Below are 22,294 nucleotides of genomic sequence, written 5' to 3' on the forward strand. Positions count from 1 at the left end.
TTTGGTAAATAAATATTGAAATTGTAATAGTTAAAATTATGGCACGTCTTCGCTTACGGCCATATCACGTTGAAAACACCGGTTCTCGTCCGATCCCCGAAGTTAAGCAACGTAGAGCCTGGTCAGTACTTAGATGGGTGACCGCTTGGGAATACCAGGTGCTGTAAGCATTTCCCCTGAATTTTTGGAAAAACTCATAAAAATGCGTTCGATTTTAATGTAAAATATTAGATAAAAAAACAAAAAACAAAATATCATTACATTATCAGATTTGGTAAATAAATATTGAAATTGTAATAGTTAAAATTATGGCACGTCTTCGCTTACGGCCATATCACGTTGAAAACACCGGTTCTCGTCCGATCCCCGAAGTTAAGCAACGTAGAGCCTGGTCAGTACTTAGATGGGTGACCGCTTGGGAATACCAGGTGCTGTAAGCATTTCCCCTGAATTTTTGGAAAAACTCATAAAAATGCGTTCGATTTTAATGTAAAATATTAGGTAAAAAAAACAAAAAACAAAATATCATTACATTATCAGATTTGGTAAATAAATATTGAAATTGTAATAGTTAAAATTATGGCACGTCTTCGCTTACGGCCATATCACGTTGAAAACACCGGTTCTCGTCCGATCCCCGAAGTTAAGCAACGTAGAGCCTGGTCAGTACTTAGATGGGTGACCGCTTGGGAATACCAGGTGCTGTAAGCATTTCCCCTGAATATTTGGAAAAACTCATAAAAATGCGTTCGATTTTAATGTAAAATATTAGATAAAAAAACAAAAAACAAAATATCATTACATTATCAGATTTGGTAAATAAATATTGAAATTGTAATAGTTAAAATTATGGCACGTCTTCGCTTACGGCCATATCAACTTGAAAACACCGGTTCTCGTCCGATCCCCGAAGTTAAGAAACGTAGAGCCTGGTCAGTACTTAGATGGGTGACCGCTTCGGAATACCAGGTGCTGTAAGCATTTCCCCTGGATTTTTGGAAAAACTCATAAAAATGCGTTCGATTTTAATGTAAAATATTAGATAAAAAAACAAAAAACAAAATATCATTACATTATCAGTTTTGGTAAATAAATATTGAAATTGTAATAGTTAAAATTATGGCACGTCTTCGCTTACGGCCATATCACGTTGAAAACACCGGTTCTCGTCCGATCCCCGAAGTTAAGCAACGTAGAGCCTGGTCAGTACTTAGATGGGTGACCGCTTGGGAATACCAGGTGCTGTAAGCATTTCCCCTGAATTTTTGGAAAAACTCATAAAAATGCGTTCGATTTTAATGTAAAATATTAGATAAAAAAACAAAAAAAAAATATCATTACATTATCAGATTTGGTAAATAAATATTGAAATTGTAATAGTTAAAATTATGGCACGTCTTCGCTTACGGCCATATCACGTTGAAAACACCGGTTCTCGTCCGATCCCCGAAGTTAAGCAACGTAGAGCCTGGTCAGTACTTAGATGGGTGACCGCTTCGGAATACCAGGTGCTGTAAGCATTTCCCCTGAATTTTTGGAAAAACTCATAAAAATGCGTTCGATTTTAATGTAAAATATTAGATAAAAAAACAAAAAACAAAATATCATTACATTATCAGATTTGGTAAATAAATATTGAAATTGTAATAGTTAAAATTATGGCACGTCTTCGCTTACGGCCATATCACGTTGAAAACACCGGTTCTCGTCCGATCCCCGAAGTTAAGCAACGTAGAGCCTGGTCAGTACTTAGATGGGTGACCGCTTGGGAATACCAGGTGCTGTAAGCATTTCCCCTGAATTTTTGGAAAAACTCATAAAAATGCGTTCGATTTTAATGTAAAATATTAGATAAAAAAACAAAAAACAAAATATCATTACATTATCAGATTTGGTAAATAAATATTGAAATTGTAATAGTTAAAATTATGGCACGTGTTCGCTTACGGCCATATCACGTTGAAAACACCGGTTCTCGTCCGATCCCCGAAGTTAAGCAAGGTAGAGCCTGGTCAGTACTAAGATGGGTGACCGCTTGGGAATACCAGGTGCTGTAAGCATTTCCCCTGAATTTTTGGAAAAACTCATAAAAATGCGTTCGATTTTAATGTAAAATATTAGATAAAAAACAAAAAACAAAATATCATTACATTATCAGATTTGGTAAATAAATATTGAAATTGTAATAGTTAAAACTATGGCACGTCTTAGCTTACGGCCATATCACGTTGAAAACACCGGTTCTCGTCCGATCCCCGAAGTTAAACAACGTAGAGCCTGGTCAGTACTTAGATGGGTGACCGCTTGGGAATGCCAGGTGCTGTAAGCATTTCCCCTGAATTTTTGGAAAAACTCATAAAAATGCGTTCGATTTTAATGTAAAATATTAGGTAAAAAAAACAAAAAACAAAATATCATTACATTATCAGCTTTGGTAAATAAATATTGAAATTGTAATAGTTAAAATTATGGCACGTCTTCGCGTACGGCCATATCACGTTGAAAACACCGGTTCTCGTCCGATCCCCGAAGTTAAGCAACGTAGAGCCTGGTCAGTACTTAGATGGGTGACCGCTTGGGAATACCAGGTGCTGTAAGCATTTCCCCTGAATTTTTGGAAAAACTCATAAAAATGCGTTCGATTTTAATGTAAAATATTAGATAAAAAAACAAAAAACAAAATATCATTACATTATCAGATTTGGTAAATAAATATTGAAATTGTAATAGTTAAAATTATGGCACGTCTTCGCTTACGGCCATATCAACTTGAAAACACCGGTTCTCGTCCGATCCTAGAAGTTAAGAAACGTAGAGCCAGGTCAGTACTTAGATGGGTGACCGCTTCGGAATACCAGGTGCTGTAAGCATTTCCCCTGGATTTTTGGAAAAACGCATAAAAATGCGTTCGATTTTAATGTAAAATATTAGATAAAAAAACAAAAAACAAAATATCATTACATTATCAGATTTGGTAAATAAATATTGAAATTGTAATAGTTAAAATTATGGCACGTCTTCGCTTACGGCCATATCACGTTGAAAACACCGGTTCTCGTCCGATCCCCGAAGTTAAGCAACGTAGAGCCTGGTCAGTACTTAGATGGGTGACCGCTTGGGAATACCAGGTGCTGTAAGCATTTCCCCTGAATTTTTGGAAAAACTCATAAAAATGCGTTCGATTTTAATGTAAAATATTAGATAAAAAACAAAAAAAAAATATGATTACATTATCAGATTTGGTAAATAAATATTGAAATTGTAATAGTTAAAATTATGGCACGTCTTCGCTTACGGCCATATCACGTTGAAAACACCGGTTCTCGTCCGATCCCCGAAGTTAAACAACGTAGAGCCTGGTCAGTACTTAGATGGGTGACCGCTTGGGAATACCAGGTGCTGTAAGCATTTCCCCTGAATTTTTGGAAAAACTCATAAAAATGCGTTCGATTTTAATGTAAAATATTAGATAAAAAAACAAAAAACAAAATATCATTACATTATCAGATTTGGTAAATAAATATTGAAATTGTAATAGTTAAAATTATGGCACGTCTTCGCTTACGGCCATATCACGTTGAAAACACCGGTTCTCGTCCGATCCCCGAAGTTAAGCAACGTAGAGCCTGGTCAGTACTTAGATGGGTGACCGCTTGGGAATACCAGGTGCTGTAAGCATTTCCCCTGAATTTTTGGAAAAACTCATAAAAATGCGTTCGATTTTAATGTAAAATATTAGATAAAAAAACAAAAAAAAAATATCATTACATTATCAGATTTGGTAAATAAATATTGAAATTGTAATAGTTAAAATTATGGCACGTCTTCGCTTACGGCCATATCACGTTGAAAACACCGGTTCTCGTCCGATCCCCGAAGTTAAGCAACGTAGAGCCTGGTCAGTACTTAGATGGGTGACCGCTTGGGAATACCAGGTGCTGTAAGCATTTCCCCTGAATTTTTGGAAAAACTCATAAAAATGCGTTCGATTTTAATGTAAAATATTAGATAAAAAAACAAAAAACAAAATATCATTACATTATCAGATTTGGTAAATAAATATTGAAATTGTAATAGTTAAAATTATGGCACGTCTTCGCTTACGGCCATATCACGTTGAAAACACCGGTTCTCGTCCGATCCCCGAAGTTAAGCAACGTAGAGCCTGGTCAGTACTTAGATGGGTGACCGCTTGGGAATATCAGGTGCTGTAAGCATTTCCCCTGAATTTTTGAAAAAACTCATAAAAATGCGTTCGATTTTAATGTAAAATATTAGATAAAAAACAAAAAACAAAATATCATTACATTATCAGATTTGGTAAATAAATATTGAAATTGTAATAGTTAAAACTATGGCACGTCTTCGCTTACGGCCATATCACGTTGAAAACACCGGTTCTCGTCCGATCCCCGAAGTTAAACAACGTAGAGCCTGGTCAGTACTTAGATGGGTGACCGCTTGGGAATACCAGGTGCTGTAAGCATTTCCCCTGAATTTTTGGAAAAACTCATAAAAATGCGTTCGATTTTAATGTAAAATATTAGATAAAAAAACAAAAAACAAAATATCATTACATTATCAGATTTCGTAAATAAATATTGAAATTGTAATAGTTAAAATTATGGCACGTCTTCGCTTACGGCCATATCACGTTGAAAACACCGGTTCTCGTCCGATCCCCGAAGTTAAGCAACGTAGAGCCCGGTCAGTACTTAGAAGGGTGACCGCTTGGGAATGCCAGGTGCTGTAAGCATTTCCCCTGAATTTTTGGAAAAACTCATAAAAATGCGTTCGATTTTAATGTAAAATATTAGATAAAAAAACAAAAAACAAAATATCATTACATTATCACATTTGGTAAATAAATATTGAAATTGTAATAGTTAAAATTATGGCACGTCTTAGCTTACGGCCATATCACGTTGAAAACACCGGTTCTCGTCCGATCCCCGAAGTTAAGCAACGTAGAGCCTGGTCAGTACTTAGATGGGTGACCGCTTCGGAATACCAGGTGCTGTAAGCATTTCCCCTGAATTTTTGGAAAAACTCATAAAAATGCGTTCGATTTTAATGTAAAATATTAGGTAAAAAAAAACAAAAAACAAAATATCATTACATTATCAGATTTGGTAAATAAATATTGAAATTGTAATAGTTAAAACTATGGCACGTCTTCGCTTACGGCCATATCACGTTGAAAACACCGGTTCTCGTCCGATCCCCGAAGTTAAACAACGTAGAGCCTGGTCAGTACTTAGATGGGTGACCGCTTGGGAATACCAGGTGCTGTAAGCATTTCCCCTGAATTTTTGGAAAAACTCATAAAAATGCGTTCGATTTTAATGTAAAATATTAGATAAAAAAACAAAAAACAAAATATCATTACATTATCAGATTTCGTAAATAAATATTGAAATTGTAATAGTTAAAATTATGGCACGTCTTCGCTTACGGCCATATCACGTTGAAAACACCGGTTCTCGTCCGATCCCCGAAGTTAAGCAACGTAGAGCCCGGTCAGTACTTAGATGGGTGACCGCTTGGGAATGCCAGGTGCTGTAAGCATTTCCCCTGAATTTTTGGAAAAACTCATAAAAATGCGTTCGATTTTAATGTAAAATATTAGATAAAAAAACAAAAAACAAAATATCATTACATTATCACATTTGGTAAATAAATATTGAAATTGTAATAGTTAAAATTATGGCACGTCTTCGCTTACGGCCATATCACGTTGAAAACACCGGTTCTCGTCCGATCCCCGAAGTTAAGCAACGTAGAGCCTGGTCAGTACTTAGATGGGTGACCGCTTGGGAATACCAGGTGCTGTAAGCATTTCCCCTGAATTTTTGGAAAAACTCATAAAAATGCGTTCGATTTTAATGTAAAATATTAGGTAAAAAAAACAAAAAACAAAATATCATTACATTATCAGATTTGGTAAATAAATATTGAAATTGTAATAGTTAAAATTATGGCACGTCTTCGCTTACGGCCATATCACGTTGAAAACACCGGTTCTCGTCCGATCCCCGAAGTTAAGCAACGTAGAGCCTGGTCAGTACTTAGATGGGTGACCGCTTGGGAATACCAGGTGCTGTAAGCATTTCCCCTGAATTTTTGGAAAAACTCATAAAAATGCGTTCGATTTTAATGTAAAATATTAGGTTAAAAAAACAAAAAACAAAATATCATTACATTATCAGATTTGGTAAATAAATATTGAAATTGTAATAGTTAAAATTATGGCACGTCTTCGCTTACGGCCATATCACGTTGAAAACACCGGTTCTCGTCCGATCCCCGAAGTTAAGCAACGTAGAGCCTGGTCAGTACTTAGATGGGTGACCGCTTCGGAATACCAGGTGCTGTAAGCATTTTCCCTGAATTTTTGGAAAAACTCATAAAAATGCGTTCGATTTTAATGTAAAATATTAGATAAAAAAACAAAAAACAAAATATCATTACATTATCAGATTTCGTAAATAAATATTGAAATTGTAATAGTTAAAATTATGGCACGTCTTCGCTTACGGCCATATCACGTTGAAAACACCGGTTCTCGTCCGATCCCCGAAGTTAAGCAACGTAGAGCCTGGTCAGTACTTAGATGGGTGACCGCTTGGGAATACCAGGTGCTGTAAGCATTTCCCCTGAATTTTTGGAAAAACTCATAAAAATGCGTTCGATTTTAATGTAAAATATTAGATAAAAAACAAAAAACAAAATATCATTACATTATCAGATTTGGTAAATAAATATTGAAATTGTAATAGTTAAAATTATGGCACGTCTTCGCTTACGGCCATATCACGTTGAAAACACCGGTTCTCGTCCGATCCCCGAAGTTAAACAACGTAGAGCCTGGTCAGTACTTAGATGGGTGACCGCTTGGGAATACCAGGTGCTGTAAGCATTTCCCCTGAATGTTTGGAAAAACTCATAAAAATGCGTTCGATTTTAATGTAAAATATTAGATAAAAAAACAAAAAACAAAATATCATTACATTATCAGATTTGGTAAATAAATATTGAAATTGTAATAGTTAAAATTATGGCACGTCTTCGCTTAGTGCCATATCACGTTGAAAACACCGGTTCTCGTCCGATCCCCGAAGTTAAGCAACGTAGAGCCCGGTCAGTACTTAGATGGGTGACCGCTTGGGAATGCCAGGTGCTGTAAGCATTTCCCCTGAATTTTTGGAAAAACTCATAAAAATGCGTTCGATTTTAATGTAAAATATTAGATAAAAAAAACAAATAAAGTATCATTAAATTATCAGATTTGGTAAATAAATATTGAAATTGTAATAGTTAAAATTATGGCACTTCTTCGCTTACGGCCATATCACGTTGAAAACACCGGTTCTCGTCCGATCCCCGAAGTTAAGCAACGTAGAGCCTGGTCAGTACTTAGATGGGTGACCGCTTGGGAATACCAGGTGCTGTAAGCATTTCCCCTGAATTTTTGGAAAAACTCATAAAAATGCGTTCGATTTTAATGTAAAATATTAGATAAAAAAACAAAAAACAAAATATCATTACATTATCAGATTTCGTAAATAAATATTGAAATTGTAATAGTTAAAATTATGGCACGTCTTCGCTTACGGCCATATCACGTTGAAAACACCGGTTCTCGTCCGATCCCCGAAGTTAAGCAACGTAGAGCCCGGTCAGTACTTAGATGGGTGACCGCTTGGGAATGCCAGGTGCTGTAAGCATTTCCCCTGAATTTTTGGAAAAACTCATAAAAATGCGTTCGATTTTAATGTAAAATATTAGATAAAAAAACAAAAAACAAAATATCATTACATTATCAGATTTGGTAAATAAATATTGAAATTGTAATAGTTAAAATTATGGCACGTCTTCGCTTACGGCCATATCACGTTGAAAACACCGGTTCTCGTCCGATCCCCGAAGTTAAGCAACGTAGAGCCTGGTCAGTACTTAGATGGGTGACCGCTTGGGAATACCAGGTGCTGTAAGCATTTCCCCTGAATTTTTGGAAAAACTCATAAAAATGCGTTCGATTTTAATGTAAAATATTAGGTAAAAAAAACAAAAAACAAAATATCATTACATTATCAGATTTGGTAAATAAATATTGAAATTGTAATAGTTAAAATTATGGCACGTCTTCGCTTACGGCCATATCACGTTGAAAACACCGGTTCTCGTCCGATCCCCGAAGTTAAGCAACGTAGAGCCTGGTCAGTACTTAGATGGGTGACCGCTTGGGAATACCAGGTGCTGTAAGCATTTCCCCTGAATTTTTGGAAAAACTCATAAAAATGCGTTCGATTTTAATGTAAAATATTAGGTAAAAAAAACAAAAAACAAAATATCATTACATTATCAGATTTGGTAAATAAATATTGAAATTGTAATAGTTAAAATTATGGCCCGTCTTCGCTTACGGCCATATCACGTTGAAAACACCGGTTCTCGTCCGATCCCCGAAGTTAAGCAACGTAGAGCCTGGTCAGTACTTAGATGGGTGACCGCTTGGGAATACCAGGTGCTGTAAGCATTTTCCCTGAATTTTTGGAAAAACTCATAAAAATGCGTTCGATTTTAATGTAAAATATTAGATAAAAAAACAAAAAACAAAATATCATTACATTATCAGATTTCGTAAATCAATATTGAAATTGTAATAGTTAAAATTATGGCACGTCTTCGCTTACGGCCATATCACGTTGAAAACACCGGTTCTCGTCCGATCCCCGAAGTTAAGCAAGGTAGAGCCTGGTCAGTACTTAGATGGGTGACCGCTTCGGAATACCAGGTGCTGTAAGCATTTCCCCTGAATTTTTGGAAAAACTCATAAAAATGCGTTCGATTTTAATGTAAAATATTAGATAAAAAAAACAAATAAAGTATCATTAAATTATCAGATTTGGTAAATAAATATTGAAATTGTAATAGTTAAAATTATGGCACTTCTTCGCTTACGGCCATATCACGTTGAAAACACCGGTTCTCGTCCGATCCCCGAAGTTAAGCAACGTAGAGCCTGGTCAGTACTTAGATGGGTGACCGCTTGGGAATACCAGGTGCTGTAAGCATTTCCCCTGAATTTTTGGAAAAACTCATAAAAATGCGTCCGATTTTAATGTAAAATATTAGGTAAAAAAAACAAATAAAGTATCATAAATTATCAGATTTGGTAAATAAATATTGAAATTGTAATAGTTAAAATTATGGCACGTCTTCGCTTACGGCCATATCACGTTGAAAACACCGGTTCTCGTCCGATCCCCGAAGTTAAGCAACGTAGAGCCTGGTCAGTACTTAGATGGGTGACCGCTTGGGAATACCAGGTGCTGTAAGCATTACCCCTGAATTTTTGGAAAAACTCATAAAAATGCGTTCGATTTTAATGTAAAATATTAGATAAAAAAACAAAAAACAAAATATCATTACATTATCAGATTTGGTAAATAAATATTGAAATTGTAATAGTTAAAATTATGGCACGTCTTCGCTTACGGCCATATCACGTTGAAAACACCGGTTCTCGTCCGATCCCCGAAGTTAAGCAACGTAGAGCCTGGTCAGTACTTAGATGGGTGACCGCTTGGGAATACCAGGTGCTGTAAGCATTTCCCCTGAATTTTTGGAAAAACTCATAAAAATGCGTTCGATTTTAATGTAAAATATTAGGTAAAAAAAAACAAAAAACAAAATATCATTACATTATCAGATTTGGTAAATAAATATTGAAATTGTAATAGTTAAAATTATGGCACGTCTTCGCTTACGGCCATATCACGTTGAAAACACCGGTTCTCGTCCGATCCCCGAAGTTAAGCAACGTAGAGCCTGGTCAGTACTTAGATGGGTGACCGCTTGGGAATACCAGGTGCTGTAAGCATTTCCCCTGAATTTTTGGAAAAACTCATAAAAATGCGTTCGATTTTAATGTAAAATATTAGATAAAAAAACAAAAAACAAAATATCATTACATTATCAGATTTGGTAAATAAATATTGAAATTGTAATAGTTAAAATTATGGCACGTCTTCGCTTACGGCCATATCACGTTGAAAACACCGGTTCTCGTCCGATCCCCGAAGTTAAGCAACGTAGAGCCTGGTCAGTACTTAGATGGGTGACCGCTTGGAATGCCAGGTGCTGTAAGCATTTCCCCTGGATTTTTGGAAAAACTCATAAAAATGCGTTCGATTTTAATGTAAAATATTAGATAAAAAAAAAATATCTTTACATTATCAGATTTGGTAAATAAATATTGAAATTGTAATAGTTAAAATTATGGCACGTCTTCGCTTACTGCCATATCACGTATAAAACACCGGTTCTCGTCCGATCCCCGAAGTTAAGCAACGTAGAGCCCGGTCAGTACTTAGATGGGTGACCGCTTGGGAATACCAGGTGCTGTAAGCATTTCCCCTGAATTTTTGGAAAAACTCATAAAAATGCGTTCGATTTTAATGTAAAATATTAGATAAAAAAAAACAAATAAAGTATCATTAAATTATCAGATTTGGTAAATAAATATTGAAATTGTAATAGTTACAATTATCGCATTTCTTCGCTTACGGCAATATCACGTTGAAAACACCGGTTCTCGTCCGATCCCCGAAGTTAAGCAACGTAGAGCCTGGTCAGTACTTAGATGGGTGACCGCTTGGGAATACCAGGTGCTGTAAGCATTTCCCCTGAATTTTTGGAAAAACTCATAAAAATGCGTTCGATTTTAATGTAAAATATTAGATAAAAAAACAAAAAACAAAATATCATTACATTATCAGATTTGGTAAATAAATATTGAAATTGTAATAGTTAAAATTATGGCACTTCTTCGCTTACGGCCATATCACGTTGAAAACACCGGTTCTCGTCCGATCCCCGAAGTTAAGCAACGTAGAGCCTGGTCAGTACTTAGATGGGTGGCCGCTTGGGAATACCAGGTGCCGTAAGCATTTCCCCTGAATTCTTGGAAAAACTCATAAAATTGCGTTCGATTTTAATGTAAAATATTAGATAAAAAAACAAAAAACAAAATATCATTACATTATCAGATTTGGTAAATAAATATTGAAATTGTAATAGTTAAAATTATGGCACGTCTTTGCTTACGGCCATATCACGTTGAAAACACCGGTTCTCGTCCGATCCCCGAAGTTAAGCAACGTAGAGCCTGGTCAGTACTTAGATGGGTGACCGCTTCGGAATACCAGGTGCTGTAAGCATTTCCCCTGAATTTTTGGAAAAACTCATAAAAATGCGTTCGATTTTAATGTAAAATATTAGGTAAAAAAAAAACAAAATATCATTACATTATCAGATTTGGTAAATAAATATTGAAATTGTAATAGTTAAAATTATGGCACGTCTTCGCTTACGGCCATATCACGTTGAAAACACCGGTTCTCGTCCGATCCCCGAAGTTAAGCAACGTAGAGCCTGGTCAGTACTTAGATGGGTGACCGCTTGGGAATAGCAGGTGCTGTAAGCATTTCCCCTGAATTTTTGGAAAAACTCATAAAAATTCGTTCGATTTTAATGTAAAATATTAGATAAAAAAACAAAAAACAAAATATCATTACATTATCAGATTTGGTAAATAAATATTGAAATTGTAATAGTTAAAATTATGGCACGTCTTCGCTTACGGCCATATCACGTTGAAAACACCGGTTCTCGTCCGATCCCCGAAGTTAAGCAACGTAGAGCCTGGTCAGTACTTAGATGGGTGACCGCTTGGAATGCCAGGTGCTGTAAGCATTTCCCGTGGATTTTTGGAAAAACTCATAAAAATGCGTTCGATTTTAATGTAAAATATTAGATAAAAAAAAAATATCTTTACATTATCAGATTTGGTAAATAAATATTGAAATTGTAATAGTTAAAATTATGGCACGTCTTCGCTTACTGCCATATCACGTATAAAACACCGGTTCTCGTCCGATCCCCGAAGTTAAGCAACGTAGAGCCCGGTCAGTACTTAGATGGGTGACCGCTTGGGAATACCAGGTGCTGTAAGCATTTCCCCTGAATTTTTGGAAAAACTCATAAAAATGCGTTCGATTTTAATGTAAAATATTAGATAAAAAAAAACAAATAAAGTATCATTAAATTATCAGATTTGGTAAATAAATATTGAAATTGTAATAGTTACAATTATCGCATTTCTTCGCTTACGGCAATATCACGTTGAAAACACCGGTTCTCGTCCGATCCCCGAAGTTAAGCAACGTAGAGCCTGGTCAGTACTTAGATGGGTGACCGCTTGGGAATACCAGGTGCTGTAAGCATTTCCCCTGAATTTTTGGAAAAACTCATAAAAATGCGTTCGATTTTAATGTAAAATATTAGATAAAAAAACAAAAAACAAAATATCATTACATTATCACATTTGGTAAATAAATATTGAAATTGTAATAGTTAAAATTATGGCACTTCTTCGCTTACGGCCATATCACGTTGAAAACACCGGTTCTCGTCCGATCCCCGAAGTTAAGCAACGTAGAGCCTGGTCAGTACTTAGATGGGTGGCCGCTTGGGAATACCAGGTGCCGTAAGCATTTCCCCTGAATTCTTGGAAAAACTCATAAAATTGCGTTCGATTTTAATGTAAAATATTAGATAAAAAAACAAAAAACAAAATATCATTACATTATCAGATTTGGTAAATAAATATTGAAATTGTAATAGTTAAAATTATGGCACGTCTTCGCTTACGGCCATATCACGTTGAAAACACCGGTTCTCGTCCGATCCCCGAAGTTAAGCAACGTAGAGCCTGGTCAGTACTTAGATGGGTGACCGCTTGGGAATACCAGGTGCTGTAAGCATTTCCCCTGAATTTTTGGAAAAACTCATAAAAATGCGTTCGATTTTAATGTAAAATATTAGATAAAAAAACGGAAAACAAAATATCATTACATTATCAGATGTGGTAAATAAATATTGAAATTGTAATAGTTAAAATTATGGCACGTCTTCGCTTACGGCCATATCACGTTGAAAACACCGGTTCTCGTCCGATCCCCGAAGTTAAGCAACGTAGAGCCTGGTCAGTACTTAGATGGGTGACCGCTTGGGAATACCAGGTGCTGTAAGCATTTCCCCTGAATTTTTGGAAAAACTCATAAAAATTCGTTCGATTTTAATGTAAAATATTAGATAAAAAAACAAAAAACAAAATATCATTACATTATCAGATTTGGTAAATAAATATTGAAATTGTAATAGTTAAAATTATGGCACGTCTTCGCTTACGGCCATATCACGTTGAAAACACCGGTTCTCGTCCGATCCCCGAAGTTAAGCAACGTAGAGCCTGGTCAGTACTTAGATGGGTGACCGCTTGGGAATGCCAGGTGCTGTAAGCATTTCCCCTGGATTTTTGGAAAAACTCATAAAAATGCGTTCGATTTTAATGTAAAATATTAGATAAAAAAAAAATATCTTTACATTATCAGATTTGGTAAATAAATATTGAAATTGTAATAGTTAAAATTATGGCACGTCTTCGCTTACTGCCATATCACGTATAAAACACCGGTTCTCGTCCGATCCCCGAAGTTAAGCAACGTAGAGCCCGGTCAGTACTTAGATGGGTGACCGCTTGGGAATACCAGGTGCTGTAAGCATTTCCCCTGAATTTTTGGAAAAACTCATAAAAATGCGTTCGATTTTAATGTAAAATATTAGATAAAAAAAAACAAATAAAGTATCATTAAATTATCAGATTTGGTAAATAAATATTGAAATTGTAATAGTTACAATTATCGCATTTCTTCGCTTACGGCCATATCACGTTGAAAACACCGGTTCTCGTCCGATCCCCGAAGTTAAGCAACGTAGAGCCTGGTCAGTACTTAGATGGGTGACCGCTTGGGAATACCAGGTGCTGTAAGCATTTCCCCTGAATTTTTGGAAAAACTCATAAAAATGCGTTCGATTTTAATGTAAAATATTAGATAAAAAAACAAAAAAAAAATATCATTAAATTATCAGATTTGGTAAATAAATATTGAAATTGTAATAGTTAAAATTATGGCACGTCTTCGCTTACGGCCATATCACGTTGAAAACACCGGTTCTAGTCCGATCCCCGAAGTTAAGCAACGTAGAGCCTGGTCAGTACTTAGATGGGTGACCGCTTGGGAATACCAGGTGCTGTAAGCATTTCCCCTGAATTTTTGGAAAAACTCATAAAAATGCGTTCGATTTTAATGTAAAATATTAGATAAAAAAACAAAAAACAAAATATCATTACATTATCAGATTTGGTAAATAAATATTGAAATTGTAATAGTTAAAATTATGGCACGTCTTCGCTTACGGCCATATCACGTTGAAAACACCGGTTCTCGTCCGATCCCCGAAGTTAAGCAACGTAGAGCCTGGTCAGTACTTAGATGGGTGACCGCTTGGGAATACCAGGTGCTGTAAGCATTTCCCCTGAATTTTTGGAAAAACTCATAAAAATGCGTTCGATTTTAATGTAAAATATTAGATAAAAAAACAAAAAACAAATTATCATTACATTATCAGATTTGGTAAATAAATATTGAAATTGTAATAGTTAAAATTATGGCGCGTCTTCGCTTACGGCCATATCACGTTGAAAACACCGGTTCTCGTCCGATCCCCGAAGTTAAGCAACGTAGAGCCTGGTCAGTACTTAGATGGGTGGCCGCTTGGGAATACCAGGTGCTGTAAGCATTTCCCCTGAATTTTTGGAAAAACTCATAAAAATGCGTTCGATTTTAATGTAAAATATTAGATAAACAAAAACAAATAAAGTATCATTAAATTATCAGATTTGGTAAATAAATATTGAAATTGTAATAGTTAAAATTATGGCACGTCTTCGCTTACGGCCATATCACGTTGAAAACACCGGTTCTCGTCCGATCCCCGAAGTTAAGCAACGTAGAGCCTGGTCAGTACTTAGATGGGTGACCGCTTGGGAATACCAGGTGCTGTAAGCATTTCCCCTGAATTTTTGGAAAAACTCATAAAAATGCGTTCGATTTTAATGTAAAATATTAGATAAAAAAACGGAAAACAAAATATCATTACATTATCAGATGTGGTAAATAAATATTGAAATTGTAATAGTTAAAATTATGGCACGTCTTCGCTTACGGCCATATCACGTTGAAAACACCGGTTCTCGTCCGATCCCCGAAGTTAAGCAACGTAGAGCCTGGTCAGTACTTAGATGGGTGACCGCTTGGGAATACCAGGTGCTGTAAGCATTTCCCCTGAATTTTTGGAAAAACTCATAAAAATGCGTTCGATTTTAATGTAAAATATTAGATAAAAAACAAAAAAAAATATCATTAAATTATCAGATTTGGTAAATAAATATTGAAATTGTAATAGTTAAAATTATGGCACGTCTTCGCTTACGGCCATATCACGTTGAAAACACCGGTTCTCGTCCGATCCCGAAGTTAAGCAACGTAGAGCCTGGTCAGTACTTAGATGGGTGACCGCTTGGGAATACCAGGTGCTGTAAGCATTTCCCCTGAATTTTTGGAAAAACTCATAAAAATGCGTTCGATTTTAATGTAAAATATTAGATAAAAAAACCAAAAAACAAAATATCATTACATTATCAGATTTGGTAAATAAATATTGAAATTGTAATAGTTAAAATTATGGCACGTCTTCGCTTACGGCCATATCACGTTGAAAACACCGGTTCTCGTCCGATCCCCGAAGTTAAGCAACGTAGAGCCTGGTCAGTACTTATATGGGTGACCGCTTGGGAATACCAGGTGCTGTAAGCATTTCCCCTGAATTTTTGGAAAAACTCATAAAAATGCGTTCGATTTTAATGTAAAATATTAGATAAAAAAACCAAAAAACAAAATATCATTACATTATCAGATTTGGTAAATAAATATTGAAATTGTAATAGTTAAAATTATGGCACGTCTTCGCTTACGGCCATATCACGTTGAAAACACCGGTTCTCGTCCGATCCCCGAAGTTAAGCAACGTAGAGCCTGGTCAGTACTTAGATGGGTGACCGCTTGGGAATACCAGGTGCTGTAAGCATTTCCCCTGAATTTTTGGAAAAACTCATAAAAATGCGTTCGATTTTAATGTAAAATATTAGATAAAAAAACAAAAAACAAATTATCATTACATTATCAGATTTGGTAAATAAATATTGAAATTGTAATAGTTAAAATTATGGCGCGTCTTCGCTTACGGCCATATCACGTTGAAAACACCGGTTCTCGTCCGATCCCCGAAGTTAAGCAACGTAGAGCCTGGTCAGTACTTAGATGGGTGGCCGCTTGGGAATACCAGGTGCTGTAAGCATTTCCCCTGAATTTTTGGAAAAACTCATAAAAATGCGTTCGATTTTAATGTAAAATATTAGATAAACAAAAACAAATAAAGTATCATTAAATTATCAGATTTGGTAAATAAATATTGAAATTGTAATAGTTAAAATTATGGCACGTCTTCGCTTACGGCCATATCACGTTGAAAACACCGGTTCTCGTCCGATCCCCGAAGTTAAGCAACGTAGAGCCTGGTCAGTACTTAGATGGGTGACCGCTTGGGAATACCAGGTGCTGTAAGCATTTCCCCTGAATTTTTGGAAAAACTCATAAAAATGCGTTCGATTTTAATGTAAAATATTAGATAAAAAAACGGAAAACAAAATATCATTACATTATCAGATGTGGTAAATAAATATTGAAATTGTAATAGTTAAAATTATGGCACGTCTTCGCTTACGGCCATATCACGTTGAAAACACCGGTTCTCGTCCGATCCCCGAAGTTAAGCAACGTAGAGCCTGGTCAGTACTTAGATGGGTGACCGCTTGGGAATACCAGGTGCTGTAAGCATTTCCCCTGAATTTTTGGAAAAACTCATAAAAATGCGTTCGATTTTAATGTAAAATATTAGATAAAAAACAAAAAAAAATATCATTAAATTATCAGATTTGGTAAATAAATATTGAAATTGTAATAGTTAAAATTATGGCACGTCTTCGCTTACGGCCATATCACGTTGAAAACACCGGTTCTCGTCCGATCCCCGAAGTTAAGCAACGTAGAGCCTGGTCAGTACTTAGATGGGTGACCGCTTGGGAATACCAGGTGCTGTAAGCATTTCCCCTGAATTTTTGGAAAAACTCATAAAAATGCGTTCGATTTTAATGTAAAATATTAGATAAAAAAACAAAAAACAAAATATCATTACATTATCAGATTTGGTAAATAAATATTGAAATTGTAATAGTTAAAATTATGGCACGTCTTCGCTTACGGCCATATCACGTTGAAAACACCGGTTCTTGTCCGATCCCCGAAGTTAAGCAACGTAGAGCCTGGTCAGTACTTATATGGGTGACCGCTTGGGAATACCAGGTGCTGTAAGCATTTCCCCTGAATTTTTGGAAAAACTCATAAAAATGCGTTCGATTTTAATGTAAAATATTAGATAAAAAAACAAAATATCATTACATTATCAGATTTGGTAAATAAATATTGAAATTGTAATAGTTAAAATTAGGGCACGTCTTCGCTTACGGCCATATCACGTTGAAAACACCGGTTCTCGTCCGATCCCCGAAGTTAAGCAACGTAGAGCCTGGTCAGTACTTAGATGGGTGACCGCTTGGGAATACCAGGTGCTGTAAGCATTTCCCCTGAATTTTTGGAAAAACTCATAAAAATGCGTTCGATTTTAATGTAAAATATTAGATAAAAAAACAAAAAACAAAATATCATTACATTATCAGATTTGGTAAATAAATATTGAAATTGTAATAGTTAAAATTATGGCACGTCTTCGCTTACGGCCATATCACGTTGAAAACACCGGTTCTCGTCCGATCCCCGAAGTTAAGCAACGTAGAGCCTGGTCAGTACTTAGATGGGTGGCCGCTTGGGAATACCAGGTGCTGTAAGCATTTCCCCTGAATTTTTGGAAAAACTCATAAAAATGCGTTCGATTTTAATGTAAAATATTAGATAAACAAAAACAAATAAAGTATCATTAAATTATCAGATTTGGTAATTAAATATTGAAATTGTAATAGTTAAAATTATGGCACGTCTTCGCTTACGGCCATATCACGTTGAAAACACCGGTTCTCGTCCGATCCCCGAAGTTAAGCAACGTAGAGCCTGGTCAGTACTTAGATGGGTGACCGCTTGGGAATACCAGGTGCTGTAAGCATTTCCCCTGAATTTTTGGAAAAACTCATACAAATGCGTTCGATTTTAATGTAAAATATTAGATAAAAAAAAAATATCTTTACATTATCAGATTTGGTAAATAAATATTGAAATTGTAATAGTTAAAATTATGGCACGTCTTCGCTTACTGCCATATCACGTATAAAACACCGGTTCTCGTCCGATCCCCGAAGTTAAGCAACGTAGAGCCCGGTCAGTACTTAGATGGGTGACCGCTTGGGAATACCAGGTGCTGTAAGCATTTCCCCTGAATTTTTGGAAAAACTCATAAAAATGCGTTCGATTTTAATGTAAAATATTAGATAAAAAAAAACAAATAAAGTATCATTAAATTATCAGATTTGGTAAATAAATATTGAAATTGTAATAGTTACAATTATCGCATTTCTTCGCTTACGGCCATATCACGTTGAAAACACCGGTTCTCGTCCGATCCCCGAAGTTAAGCAACGTAGAGCCTGGTCAGTACTTAGATGGGTGACCGCTTGGGAATACCAGGTGCTGTAAGCATTTCCCCTGAATTTTTGGAAAAACTCATAAAAATGCGTTCGATTTTAATGTAAAATATTAGATAAAAAAACAAAAAACAAAATATCATTACATTATCAGATTTGGTAAATAAATATTGAAATTGTAATAGTTAAAATTATGGCACTTCTTCGCTTACGGCCATATCACGTTGAAAACACCGGTTCTCGTCCGATCCCCGAAGTTAAGCAACGTAGAGCCTGGTCAGTACTTAGATGGGTGGCCGCTTGGGAATACCAGGTGCCGTAAGCATTTCCCCTGAATTCTTGGAAAAACTCATAAAATTGCGTTCGATTTTAATGTAAAATATTAGATAAAAAAACAAAAAACAAAATATCATTACATTATCAGATTTGGTAAATAAATATTGAAATTGTAATAGTTAAAATTATGGCACGTCTTCGCTTACGGCCATATCACGTTGAAAACACCGGTTCTCGTCCGATCCCCGAAGTTAAGCAACGTAGAGCCTGGTCAGTACTTAGATGGGTGACCGCTTGGGAATACCAGGTGCTGTAAGCATTTCCCCTGAATTTTTGGAAAAACTCATAAAAATGCGTTCGATTTTAATGTAAAATATTAGATAAAAAAACGGAAAACAAAATATCATTACATTATCAGATGTGGTAAATAAATATTGAAATAGTAATAGTTAAAATTATGGCACGTCTTCGCTTACGGCCATATCACGTTGAAAACACCGGTTCTCGTCCGATCCCCGAAGTTAAGCAACGTAGAGCCTGGTCAGTACTTAGATGGGTGACCGCTTGGGAATACCAGGTGCTGTAAGCATTTCCCCTGAATTTTTGGAAAAACTCATAAAAATGCGTTCGATTTTAATGTAAAATATTAGATAAAAAAACAAAAAAAAAATATCATTAAATTATCAGATTTGGTAAATAAATATTGAAATTGTAATAGTTAAAATTATGGCACGTCTTCGCTTACGGCCATATCACGTTGAAAACACCGGTTCTAGTCCGATCCCCGAAGTTAAGCAACGTAGAGCCTGGTCAGTACTTAGATGGGTGACCGCTTGGGAATACCAGGTGCTGTAAGCATTTCCCCTGAATTTTTGGAAAAACTCATAAAAATGCGTTCGATTTTAATGTAAAATATTAGATAAAAAAACAAAAAACAAAATATCATTACATTATCAGATTTGGTAAATAAATATTGAAATTGTAATAGTTAAAATTATGGCACGTCTTCGCTTACGGCCATATCACGTTGAAAACACCGGTTCTCGTCCGATCCCCGAAGTTAAGCAACGTAGAGCCTGGTCAGTACTTAGATGGGTGACCGCTTGGGAATACCAGGTGCTGTAAGCATTTCCCCTGAATTTTTGGAAAAACTCATAAAAATGCGTTCGATTTTAATGTAAAATATTAGATAAAAAAACAAAAAACAAATTATCATTACATTATCAGATTTGGTAAATAAATATTGAAATTGTAATAGTTAAAATTATGGCGCGTCTTCGCTTACGGCCATATCACGTTGAAAACACCGGTTCTCGTCCGATCCCCGAAGTTAAGCAACGTAGAGCCTGGTCAGTACTTAGATGGGTGGCCGCTTGGGAATACCAGGTGCTGTAAGCATTTCCCCTGAATTTTTGGAAAAACTCATAAAAATGCGTTCGATTTTAATGTAAAATATTAGATAAACAAAAACAAATAAAGTATCATTAAATTATCAGATTTGGTAAATAAATATTGAAATTGTAATAGTTAAAATTATGGCACGTCTTCGCTTACGGCCATATCACGTTGAAAACACCGGTTCTCGTCCGATCCCCGAAGTTAAGCAACGTAGAGCCTGGTCAGTACTTAGATGGGTGACCGCTTGGGAATACCAGGTGCTGTAAGCATTTCCCCTGAATTTTTGGAAAAACTCATAAAAATGCGTTCGATTTTAATGTAAAATATTAGATAAAAAAACGGAAAACAAAATATCATTACATTATCAGATGTGGTAAATAAATATTGAAATTGTAATAGTTAAAATTATGGCACGTCTTCGCTTACGGCCATATCACGTTGAAAACACCGGTTCTCGTCCGATCCCCGAAGTTAAGCAACGTAGAGCCTGGTCAGTACTTAGATGGGTGACCGCTTGGGAATACCAGGTGCTGTAAGCATTTCCCCTGAATTTTTGGAAAAACTCATAAAAATGCGTTCGATTTTAATGTAAAATATTAGATAAAAAACAAAAAAAAATATCATTAAATTATCAGATTTGGTAAATAAATATTGAAATTGTAATAGTTAAAATTATGGCACGTCTTCGCTTACGGCCATATCACGTTGAAAACACCGGTTCTCGTCCGATCCCGAAGTTAAGCAACGTAGAGCCTGGTCAGTACTTAGATGGGTGACCGCTTGGGAATACCAGGTGCTGTAAGCATTTCCCCTGAATTTTTGGAAAAACTCATAAAAATGCGTTCGATTTTAATGTAAAATATTAGATAAAAAAACCAAAAAACAAAATATCATTACATTATCAGATTTGGTAAATAAATATTGAAATTGTAATAGTTAAAATTATGGCACGTCTTCGCTTACGGCCATATCACGTTGAAAACACCGGTTCTCGTCCGATCCCCGAAGTTAAGCAACGTAGAGCCTGGTCAGTACTTATATGGGTGACCGCTTGGGAATACCAGGTGCTGTAAGCATTTCCCCTGAATTTTTGGAAAAACTCATAAAAATGCGTTCGATTTTAATGTAAAATATTAGATAAAAAAACCAAAAAACAAAATATCATTACATTATCAGATTTGGTAAATAAATATTGAAATTGTAATAGTTAAAATTATGGCACGTCTTCGCTTACGGCCATATCACGTTGAAAACACCGGTTCTCGTCCGATCCCCGAAGTTAAGCAACGTAGAGCCTGGTCAGTACTTAGATGGGTGACCGCTTGGGAATACCAGGTGCTGTAAGCATTTCCCCTGAATTTTTGGAAAAACTCATAAAAATGCGTTCGATTTTAATGTAAAATATTAGATAAAAAAACAAAAAACAAATTATCATTACATTATCAGATTTGGTAAATAAATATTGAAATTGTAATAGTTAAAATTATGGCGCGTCTTCGCTTACGGCCATATCACGTTGAAAACACCGGTTCTCGTCCGATCCCCGAAGTTAAGCAACGTAGAGCCTGGTCAGTACTTAGATGGGTGGCCGCTTGGGAATACCAGGTGCTGTAAGCATTTCCCCTGAATTTTTGGAAAAACTCATAAAAATGCGTTCGATTTTAATGTAAAATATTAGATAAACAAAAACAAATAAAGTATCATTAAATTATCAGATTTGGTAAATAAATATTGAAATTGTAATAGTTAAAATTATGGCACGTCTTCGCTTACGGCCATATCACGTTGAAAACACCGGTTCTCGTCCGATCCCCGAAGTTAAGCAACGTAGAGCCTGGTCAGTACTTAGATGGGTGACCGCTTGGGAATACCAGGTGCTGTAAGCATTTCCCCTGAATTTTTGGAAAAACTCATAAAAATGCGTTCGATTTTAATGTAAAA

The 22,294-nt window shown here is 35.7% G+C and overlaps 81 non-coding genes and 2 pseudogenes across 81 annotated transcripts; all 83 read left to right on the plus strand.

Annotated features, from left to right (window-relative positions):
* The first annotated feature begins 51 nt into the window (after positions 1–51).
* On the plus strand, positions 52–170 carry LOC145298907 (5S ribosomal RNA). Its single transcript, XR_013871175.1, has one exon. It is a non-coding gene; the product is annotated as a 5S ribosomal RNA (ribosomal RNA).
* Positions 171–321: 151 nt separating this feature from the next.
* On the plus strand, positions 322–440 carry LOC145298908 (5S ribosomal RNA). Its single transcript, XR_013871176.1, has one exon. It is a non-coding gene; the product is annotated as a 5S ribosomal RNA (ribosomal RNA).
* A 152-nt stretch (positions 441–592) lies between these two features.
* Positions 593–711, plus strand: LOC145298909 (5S ribosomal RNA). Its single transcript, XR_013871177.1, has one exon. It is a non-coding gene; the product is annotated as a 5S ribosomal RNA (ribosomal RNA).
* A 151-nt stretch (positions 712–862) lies between these two features.
* LOC145301389 (5S ribosomal RNA) lies at positions 863–981 on the plus strand (annotated as a pseudogene).
* Positions 982–1,132: 151 nt separating this feature from the next.
* Positions 1,133–1,251, plus strand: LOC145298910 (5S ribosomal RNA). Its single transcript, XR_013871178.1, has one exon. It is a non-coding gene; the product is annotated as a 5S ribosomal RNA (ribosomal RNA).
* A 150-nt stretch (positions 1,252–1,401) lies between these two features.
* On the plus strand, positions 1,402–1,520 carry LOC145299943 (5S ribosomal RNA). The gene has a single exon (XR_013872185.1). It is a non-coding gene; the product is annotated as a 5S ribosomal RNA (ribosomal RNA).
* Positions 1,521–1,671: 151 nt separating this feature from the next.
* Positions 1,672–1,790, plus strand: LOC145298911 (5S ribosomal RNA). The gene has a single exon (XR_013871179.1). It is a non-coding gene; the product is annotated as a 5S ribosomal RNA (ribosomal RNA).
* A 151-nt stretch (positions 1,791–1,941) lies between these two features.
* On the plus strand, positions 1,942–2,060 carry LOC145299665 (5S ribosomal RNA). The gene has a single exon (XR_013871915.1). It is a non-coding gene; the product is annotated as a 5S ribosomal RNA (ribosomal RNA).
* A 150-nt stretch (positions 2,061–2,210) lies between these two features.
* On the plus strand, positions 2,211–2,329 carry LOC145299959 (5S ribosomal RNA). The gene has a single exon (XR_013872200.1). It is a non-coding gene; the product is annotated as a 5S ribosomal RNA (ribosomal RNA).
* Positions 2,330–2,481: 152 nt separating this feature from the next.
* On the plus strand, positions 2,482–2,600 carry LOC145300108 (5S ribosomal RNA). The gene has a single exon (XR_013872343.1). It is a non-coding gene; the product is annotated as a 5S ribosomal RNA (ribosomal RNA).
* A 151-nt stretch (positions 2,601–2,751) lies between these two features.
* Positions 2,752–2,870, plus strand: LOC145301463 (5S ribosomal RNA; annotated as a pseudogene).
* Positions 2,871–3,021: 151 nt separating this feature from the next.
* LOC145298912 (5S ribosomal RNA) lies at positions 3,022–3,140 on the plus strand. The gene has a single exon (XR_013871180.1). It is a non-coding gene; the product is annotated as a 5S ribosomal RNA (ribosomal RNA).
* A 149-nt stretch (positions 3,141–3,289) lies between these two features.
* On the plus strand, positions 3,290–3,408 carry LOC145299503 (5S ribosomal RNA). Its single transcript, XR_013871757.1, has one exon. It is a non-coding gene; the product is annotated as a 5S ribosomal RNA (ribosomal RNA).
* A 151-nt stretch (positions 3,409–3,559) lies between these two features.
* LOC145298913 (5S ribosomal RNA) lies at positions 3,560–3,678 on the plus strand. Its single transcript, XR_013871181.1, has one exon. It is a non-coding gene; the product is annotated as a 5S ribosomal RNA (ribosomal RNA).
* Positions 3,679–3,828: 150 nt separating this feature from the next.
* LOC145298914 (5S ribosomal RNA) lies at positions 3,829–3,947 on the plus strand. The gene has a single exon (XR_013871182.1). It is a non-coding gene; the product is annotated as a 5S ribosomal RNA (ribosomal RNA).
* A 151-nt stretch (positions 3,948–4,098) lies between these two features.
* LOC145299522 (5S ribosomal RNA) lies at positions 4,099–4,217 on the plus strand. Its single transcript, XR_013871776.1, has one exon. It is a non-coding gene; the product is annotated as a 5S ribosomal RNA (ribosomal RNA).
* Positions 4,218–4,367: 150 nt separating this feature from the next.
* On the plus strand, positions 4,368–4,486 carry LOC145299504 (5S ribosomal RNA). The gene has a single exon (XR_013871758.1). It is a non-coding gene; the product is annotated as a 5S ribosomal RNA (ribosomal RNA).
* Positions 4,487–4,637: 151 nt separating this feature from the next.
* Positions 4,638–4,756, plus strand: LOC145300459 (5S ribosomal RNA). Its single transcript, XR_013872679.1, has one exon. It is a non-coding gene; the product is annotated as a 5S ribosomal RNA (ribosomal RNA).
* Positions 4,757–4,907: 151 nt separating this feature from the next.
* On the plus strand, positions 4,908–5,026 carry LOC145299944 (5S ribosomal RNA). Its single transcript, XR_013872186.1, has one exon. It is a non-coding gene; the product is annotated as a 5S ribosomal RNA (ribosomal RNA).
* A 153-nt stretch (positions 5,027–5,179) lies between these two features.
* LOC145299505 (5S ribosomal RNA) lies at positions 5,180–5,298 on the plus strand. The gene has a single exon (XR_013871759.1). It is a non-coding gene; the product is annotated as a 5S ribosomal RNA (ribosomal RNA).
* Positions 5,299–5,449: 151 nt separating this feature from the next.
* On the plus strand, positions 5,450–5,568 carry LOC145299666 (5S ribosomal RNA). The gene has a single exon (XR_013871916.1). It is a non-coding gene; the product is annotated as a 5S ribosomal RNA (ribosomal RNA).
* A 151-nt stretch (positions 5,569–5,719) lies between these two features.
* Positions 5,720–5,838, plus strand: LOC145298915 (5S ribosomal RNA). The gene has a single exon (XR_013871183.1). It is a non-coding gene; the product is annotated as a 5S ribosomal RNA (ribosomal RNA).
* A 152-nt stretch (positions 5,839–5,990) lies between these two features.
* LOC145298916 (5S ribosomal RNA) lies at positions 5,991–6,109 on the plus strand. The gene has a single exon (XR_013871184.1). It is a non-coding gene; the product is annotated as a 5S ribosomal RNA (ribosomal RNA).
* A 152-nt stretch (positions 6,110–6,261) lies between these two features.
* LOC145299945 (5S ribosomal RNA) lies at positions 6,262–6,380 on the plus strand. The gene has a single exon (XR_013872187.1). It is a non-coding gene; the product is annotated as a 5S ribosomal RNA (ribosomal RNA).
* Positions 6,381–6,531: 151 nt separating this feature from the next.
* Positions 6,532–6,650, plus strand: LOC145298918 (5S ribosomal RNA). Its single transcript, XR_013871186.1, has one exon. It is a non-coding gene; the product is annotated as a 5S ribosomal RNA (ribosomal RNA).
* A 150-nt stretch (positions 6,651–6,800) lies between these two features.
* Positions 6,801–6,919, plus strand: LOC145299506 (5S ribosomal RNA). Its single transcript, XR_013871760.1, has one exon. It is a non-coding gene; the product is annotated as a 5S ribosomal RNA (ribosomal RNA).
* Positions 6,920–7,070: 151 nt separating this feature from the next.
* LOC145301047 (5S ribosomal RNA) lies at positions 7,071–7,189 on the plus strand. Its single transcript, XR_013873249.1, has one exon. It is a non-coding gene; the product is annotated as a 5S ribosomal RNA (ribosomal RNA).
* A 149-nt stretch (positions 7,190–7,338) lies between these two features.
* On the plus strand, positions 7,339–7,457 carry LOC145298921 (5S ribosomal RNA). Its single transcript, XR_013871187.1, has one exon. It is a non-coding gene; the product is annotated as a 5S ribosomal RNA (ribosomal RNA).
* A 151-nt stretch (positions 7,458–7,608) lies between these two features.
* On the plus strand, positions 7,609–7,727 carry LOC145299667 (5S ribosomal RNA). The gene has a single exon (XR_013871917.1). It is a non-coding gene; the product is annotated as a 5S ribosomal RNA (ribosomal RNA).
* A 151-nt stretch (positions 7,728–7,878) lies between these two features.
* Positions 7,879–7,997, plus strand: LOC145298922 (5S ribosomal RNA). Its single transcript, XR_013871188.1, has one exon. It is a non-coding gene; the product is annotated as a 5S ribosomal RNA (ribosomal RNA).
* Positions 7,998–8,149: 152 nt separating this feature from the next.
* Positions 8,150–8,268, plus strand: LOC145298923 (5S ribosomal RNA). The gene has a single exon (XR_013871189.1). It is a non-coding gene; the product is annotated as a 5S ribosomal RNA (ribosomal RNA).
* A 152-nt stretch (positions 8,269–8,420) lies between these two features.
* LOC145298924 (5S ribosomal RNA) lies at positions 8,421–8,539 on the plus strand. Its single transcript, XR_013871190.1, has one exon. It is a non-coding gene; the product is annotated as a 5S ribosomal RNA (ribosomal RNA).
* Positions 8,540–8,690: 151 nt separating this feature from the next.
* LOC145300660 (5S ribosomal RNA) lies at positions 8,691–8,809 on the plus strand. Its single transcript, XR_013872874.1, has one exon. It is a non-coding gene; the product is annotated as a 5S ribosomal RNA (ribosomal RNA).
* Positions 8,810–8,958: 149 nt separating this feature from the next.
* Positions 8,959–9,077, plus strand: LOC145298925 (5S ribosomal RNA). Its single transcript, XR_013871191.1, has one exon. It is a non-coding gene; the product is annotated as a 5S ribosomal RNA (ribosomal RNA).
* A 148-nt stretch (positions 9,078–9,225) lies between these two features.
* On the plus strand, positions 9,226–9,344 carry LOC145298926 (5S ribosomal RNA). The gene has a single exon (XR_013871192.1). It is a non-coding gene; the product is annotated as a 5S ribosomal RNA (ribosomal RNA).
* Positions 9,345–9,495: 151 nt separating this feature from the next.
* Positions 9,496–9,614, plus strand: LOC145298927 (5S ribosomal RNA). Its single transcript, XR_013871193.1, has one exon. It is a non-coding gene; the product is annotated as a 5S ribosomal RNA (ribosomal RNA).
* Positions 9,615–9,767: 153 nt separating this feature from the next.
* LOC145298928 (5S ribosomal RNA) lies at positions 9,768–9,886 on the plus strand. Its single transcript, XR_013871194.1, has one exon. It is a non-coding gene; the product is annotated as a 5S ribosomal RNA (ribosomal RNA).
* Positions 9,887–10,037: 151 nt separating this feature from the next.
* On the plus strand, positions 10,038–10,155 carry LOC145301044 (5S ribosomal RNA). Its single transcript, XR_013873246.1, has one exon. It is a non-coding gene; the product is annotated as a 5S ribosomal RNA (ribosomal RNA).
* A 142-nt stretch (positions 10,156–10,297) lies between these two features.
* Positions 10,298–10,416, plus strand: LOC145301098 (5S ribosomal RNA). The gene has a single exon (XR_013873299.1). It is a non-coding gene; the product is annotated as a 5S ribosomal RNA (ribosomal RNA).
* A 150-nt stretch (positions 10,417–10,566) lies between these two features.
* LOC145299609 (5S ribosomal RNA) lies at positions 10,567–10,685 on the plus strand. Its single transcript, XR_013871860.1, has one exon. It is a non-coding gene; the product is annotated as a 5S ribosomal RNA (ribosomal RNA).
* Positions 10,686–10,836: 151 nt separating this feature from the next.
* Positions 10,837–10,955, plus strand: LOC145299562 (5S ribosomal RNA). The gene has a single exon (XR_013871814.1). It is a non-coding gene; the product is annotated as a 5S ribosomal RNA (ribosomal RNA).
* A 151-nt stretch (positions 10,956–11,106) lies between these two features.
* Positions 11,107–11,225, plus strand: LOC145299946 (5S ribosomal RNA). The gene has a single exon (XR_013872188.1). It is a non-coding gene; the product is annotated as a 5S ribosomal RNA (ribosomal RNA).
* Positions 11,226–11,372: 147 nt separating this feature from the next.
* LOC145300059 (5S ribosomal RNA) lies at positions 11,373–11,491 on the plus strand. The gene has a single exon (XR_013872296.1). It is a non-coding gene; the product is annotated as a 5S ribosomal RNA (ribosomal RNA).
* Positions 11,492–11,642: 151 nt separating this feature from the next.
* On the plus strand, positions 11,643–11,760 carry LOC145301045 (5S ribosomal RNA). The gene has a single exon (XR_013873247.1). It is a non-coding gene; the product is annotated as a 5S ribosomal RNA (ribosomal RNA).
* Positions 11,761–11,902: 142 nt separating this feature from the next.
* On the plus strand, positions 11,903–12,021 carry LOC145301099 (5S ribosomal RNA). Its single transcript, XR_013873300.1, has one exon. It is a non-coding gene; the product is annotated as a 5S ribosomal RNA (ribosomal RNA).
* Positions 12,022–12,171: 150 nt separating this feature from the next.
* Positions 12,172–12,290, plus strand: LOC145299610 (5S ribosomal RNA). Its single transcript, XR_013871861.1, has one exon. It is a non-coding gene; the product is annotated as a 5S ribosomal RNA (ribosomal RNA).
* Positions 12,291–12,441: 151 nt separating this feature from the next.
* LOC145299563 (5S ribosomal RNA) lies at positions 12,442–12,560 on the plus strand. Its single transcript, XR_013871815.1, has one exon. It is a non-coding gene; the product is annotated as a 5S ribosomal RNA (ribosomal RNA).
* A 151-nt stretch (positions 12,561–12,711) lies between these two features.
* On the plus strand, positions 12,712–12,830 carry LOC145298929 (5S ribosomal RNA). Its single transcript, XR_013871195.1, has one exon. It is a non-coding gene; the product is annotated as a 5S ribosomal RNA (ribosomal RNA).
* Positions 12,831–12,981: 151 nt separating this feature from the next.
* On the plus strand, positions 12,982–13,100 carry LOC145298931 (5S ribosomal RNA). The gene has a single exon (XR_013871197.1). It is a non-coding gene; the product is annotated as a 5S ribosomal RNA (ribosomal RNA).
* Positions 13,101–13,251: 151 nt separating this feature from the next.
* LOC145299507 (5S ribosomal RNA) lies at positions 13,252–13,370 on the plus strand. The gene has a single exon (XR_013871761.1). It is a non-coding gene; the product is annotated as a 5S ribosomal RNA (ribosomal RNA).
* Positions 13,371–13,512: 142 nt separating this feature from the next.
* LOC145301100 (5S ribosomal RNA) lies at positions 13,513–13,631 on the plus strand. The gene has a single exon (XR_013873301.1). It is a non-coding gene; the product is annotated as a 5S ribosomal RNA (ribosomal RNA).
* A 150-nt stretch (positions 13,632–13,781) lies between these two features.
* LOC145298932 (5S ribosomal RNA) lies at positions 13,782–13,900 on the plus strand. Its single transcript, XR_013871198.1, has one exon. It is a non-coding gene; the product is annotated as a 5S ribosomal RNA (ribosomal RNA).
* A 150-nt stretch (positions 13,901–14,050) lies between these two features.
* LOC145300352 (5S ribosomal RNA) lies at positions 14,051–14,169 on the plus strand. The gene has a single exon (XR_013872579.1). It is a non-coding gene; the product is annotated as a 5S ribosomal RNA (ribosomal RNA).
* A 151-nt stretch (positions 14,170–14,320) lies between these two features.
* LOC145298933 (5S ribosomal RNA) lies at positions 14,321–14,439 on the plus strand. The gene has a single exon (XR_013871199.1). It is a non-coding gene; the product is annotated as a 5S ribosomal RNA (ribosomal RNA).
* Positions 14,440–14,590: 151 nt separating this feature from the next.
* On the plus strand, positions 14,591–14,709 carry LOC145299792 (5S ribosomal RNA). The gene has a single exon (XR_013872037.1). It is a non-coding gene; the product is annotated as a 5S ribosomal RNA (ribosomal RNA).
* Positions 14,710–14,859: 150 nt separating this feature from the next.
* Positions 14,860–14,978, plus strand: LOC145298934 (5S ribosomal RNA). The gene has a single exon (XR_013871200.1). It is a non-coding gene; the product is annotated as a 5S ribosomal RNA (ribosomal RNA).
* Positions 14,979–15,129: 151 nt separating this feature from the next.
* LOC145298935 (5S ribosomal RNA) lies at positions 15,130–15,248 on the plus strand. Its single transcript, XR_013871201.1, has one exon. It is a non-coding gene; the product is annotated as a 5S ribosomal RNA (ribosomal RNA).
* Positions 15,249–15,396: 148 nt separating this feature from the next.
* LOC145300446 (5S ribosomal RNA) lies at positions 15,397–15,514 on the plus strand. The gene has a single exon (XR_013872667.1). It is a non-coding gene; the product is annotated as a 5S ribosomal RNA (ribosomal RNA).
* A 152-nt stretch (positions 15,515–15,666) lies between these two features.
* LOC145299833 (5S ribosomal RNA) lies at positions 15,667–15,785 on the plus strand. The gene has a single exon (XR_013872077.1). It is a non-coding gene; the product is annotated as a 5S ribosomal RNA (ribosomal RNA).
* A 152-nt stretch (positions 15,786–15,937) lies between these two features.
* On the plus strand, positions 15,938–16,056 carry LOC145298936 (5S ribosomal RNA). Its single transcript, XR_013871202.1, has one exon. It is a non-coding gene; the product is annotated as a 5S ribosomal RNA (ribosomal RNA).
* Positions 16,057–16,207: 151 nt separating this feature from the next.
* LOC145299793 (5S ribosomal RNA) lies at positions 16,208–16,326 on the plus strand. Its single transcript, XR_013872038.1, has one exon. It is a non-coding gene; the product is annotated as a 5S ribosomal RNA (ribosomal RNA).
* Positions 16,327–16,476: 150 nt separating this feature from the next.
* Positions 16,477–16,595, plus strand: LOC145298937 (5S ribosomal RNA). The gene has a single exon (XR_013871203.1). It is a non-coding gene; the product is annotated as a 5S ribosomal RNA (ribosomal RNA).
* Positions 16,596–16,746: 151 nt separating this feature from the next.
* Positions 16,747–16,865, plus strand: LOC145298938 (5S ribosomal RNA). Its single transcript, XR_013871204.1, has one exon. It is a non-coding gene; the product is annotated as a 5S ribosomal RNA (ribosomal RNA).
* A 148-nt stretch (positions 16,866–17,013) lies between these two features.
* On the plus strand, positions 17,014–17,132 carry LOC145298939 (5S ribosomal RNA). The gene has a single exon (XR_013871205.1). It is a non-coding gene; the product is annotated as a 5S ribosomal RNA (ribosomal RNA).
* A 151-nt stretch (positions 17,133–17,283) lies between these two features.
* LOC145300754 (5S ribosomal RNA) lies at positions 17,284–17,402 on the plus strand. The gene has a single exon (XR_013872965.1). It is a non-coding gene; the product is annotated as a 5S ribosomal RNA (ribosomal RNA).
* Positions 17,403–17,546: 144 nt separating this feature from the next.
* Positions 17,547–17,665, plus strand: LOC145298940 (5S ribosomal RNA). The gene has a single exon (XR_013871206.1). It is a non-coding gene; the product is annotated as a 5S ribosomal RNA (ribosomal RNA).
* Positions 17,666–17,816: 151 nt separating this feature from the next.
* LOC145299794 (5S ribosomal RNA) lies at positions 17,817–17,935 on the plus strand. Its single transcript, XR_013872039.1, has one exon. It is a non-coding gene; the product is annotated as a 5S ribosomal RNA (ribosomal RNA).
* A 150-nt stretch (positions 17,936–18,085) lies between these two features.
* LOC145298942 (5S ribosomal RNA) lies at positions 18,086–18,204 on the plus strand. Its single transcript, XR_013871208.1, has one exon. It is a non-coding gene; the product is annotated as a 5S ribosomal RNA (ribosomal RNA).
* A 142-nt stretch (positions 18,205–18,346) lies between these two features.
* On the plus strand, positions 18,347–18,465 carry LOC145301101 (5S ribosomal RNA). Its single transcript, XR_013873302.1, has one exon. It is a non-coding gene; the product is annotated as a 5S ribosomal RNA (ribosomal RNA).
* Positions 18,466–18,615: 150 nt separating this feature from the next.
* On the plus strand, positions 18,616–18,734 carry LOC145298943 (5S ribosomal RNA). The gene has a single exon (XR_013871209.1). It is a non-coding gene; the product is annotated as a 5S ribosomal RNA (ribosomal RNA).
* Positions 18,735–18,885: 151 nt separating this feature from the next.
* Positions 18,886–19,004, plus strand: LOC145299564 (5S ribosomal RNA). The gene has a single exon (XR_013871816.1). It is a non-coding gene; the product is annotated as a 5S ribosomal RNA (ribosomal RNA).
* A 151-nt stretch (positions 19,005–19,155) lies between these two features.
* Positions 19,156–19,274, plus strand: LOC145298944 (5S ribosomal RNA). Its single transcript, XR_013871210.1, has one exon. It is a non-coding gene; the product is annotated as a 5S ribosomal RNA (ribosomal RNA).
* A 151-nt stretch (positions 19,275–19,425) lies between these two features.
* Positions 19,426–19,544, plus strand: LOC145298945 (5S ribosomal RNA). Its single transcript, XR_013871211.1, has one exon. It is a non-coding gene; the product is annotated as a 5S ribosomal RNA (ribosomal RNA).
* A 150-nt stretch (positions 19,545–19,694) lies between these two features.
* LOC145300353 (5S ribosomal RNA) lies at positions 19,695–19,813 on the plus strand. The gene has a single exon (XR_013872580.1). It is a non-coding gene; the product is annotated as a 5S ribosomal RNA (ribosomal RNA).
* A 151-nt stretch (positions 19,814–19,964) lies between these two features.
* LOC145298946 (5S ribosomal RNA) lies at positions 19,965–20,083 on the plus strand. Its single transcript, XR_013871212.1, has one exon. It is a non-coding gene; the product is annotated as a 5S ribosomal RNA (ribosomal RNA).
* Positions 20,084–20,234: 151 nt separating this feature from the next.
* On the plus strand, positions 20,235–20,353 carry LOC145299795 (5S ribosomal RNA). The gene has a single exon (XR_013872040.1). It is a non-coding gene; the product is annotated as a 5S ribosomal RNA (ribosomal RNA).
* Positions 20,354–20,503: 150 nt separating this feature from the next.
* Positions 20,504–20,622, plus strand: LOC145298948 (5S ribosomal RNA). The gene has a single exon (XR_013871214.1). It is a non-coding gene; the product is annotated as a 5S ribosomal RNA (ribosomal RNA).
* Positions 20,623–20,773: 151 nt separating this feature from the next.
* LOC145298949 (5S ribosomal RNA) lies at positions 20,774–20,892 on the plus strand. Its single transcript, XR_013871215.1, has one exon. It is a non-coding gene; the product is annotated as a 5S ribosomal RNA (ribosomal RNA).
* Positions 20,893–21,040: 148 nt separating this feature from the next.
* On the plus strand, positions 21,041–21,158 carry LOC145300448 (5S ribosomal RNA). Its single transcript, XR_013872669.1, has one exon. It is a non-coding gene; the product is annotated as a 5S ribosomal RNA (ribosomal RNA).
* A 152-nt stretch (positions 21,159–21,310) lies between these two features.
* LOC145299834 (5S ribosomal RNA) lies at positions 21,311–21,429 on the plus strand. The gene has a single exon (XR_013872078.1). It is a non-coding gene; the product is annotated as a 5S ribosomal RNA (ribosomal RNA).
* A 152-nt stretch (positions 21,430–21,581) lies between these two features.
* Positions 21,582–21,700, plus strand: LOC145298950 (5S ribosomal RNA). The gene has a single exon (XR_013871216.1). It is a non-coding gene; the product is annotated as a 5S ribosomal RNA (ribosomal RNA).
* Positions 21,701–21,851: 151 nt separating this feature from the next.
* On the plus strand, positions 21,852–21,970 carry LOC145299796 (5S ribosomal RNA). Its single transcript, XR_013872041.1, has one exon. It is a non-coding gene; the product is annotated as a 5S ribosomal RNA (ribosomal RNA).
* A 150-nt stretch (positions 21,971–22,120) lies between these two features.
* LOC145298951 (5S ribosomal RNA) lies at positions 22,121–22,239 on the plus strand. Its single transcript, XR_013871217.1, has one exon. It is a non-coding gene; the product is annotated as a 5S ribosomal RNA (ribosomal RNA).
* Positions 22,240–22,294: the final 55 nt, after the last annotated feature.

This window comes from Euprymna scolopes, chromosome 18 (genome assembly GCF_053919585.1).
Source record: "Euprymna scolopes isolate OS-2025 chromosome 18, ASM5391958v1, whole genome shotgun sequence".
Classification (NCBI taxonomy): domain Eukaryota; kingdom Metazoa; phylum Mollusca; class Cephalopoda; order Sepiida; family Sepiolidae; genus Euprymna; species Euprymna scolopes.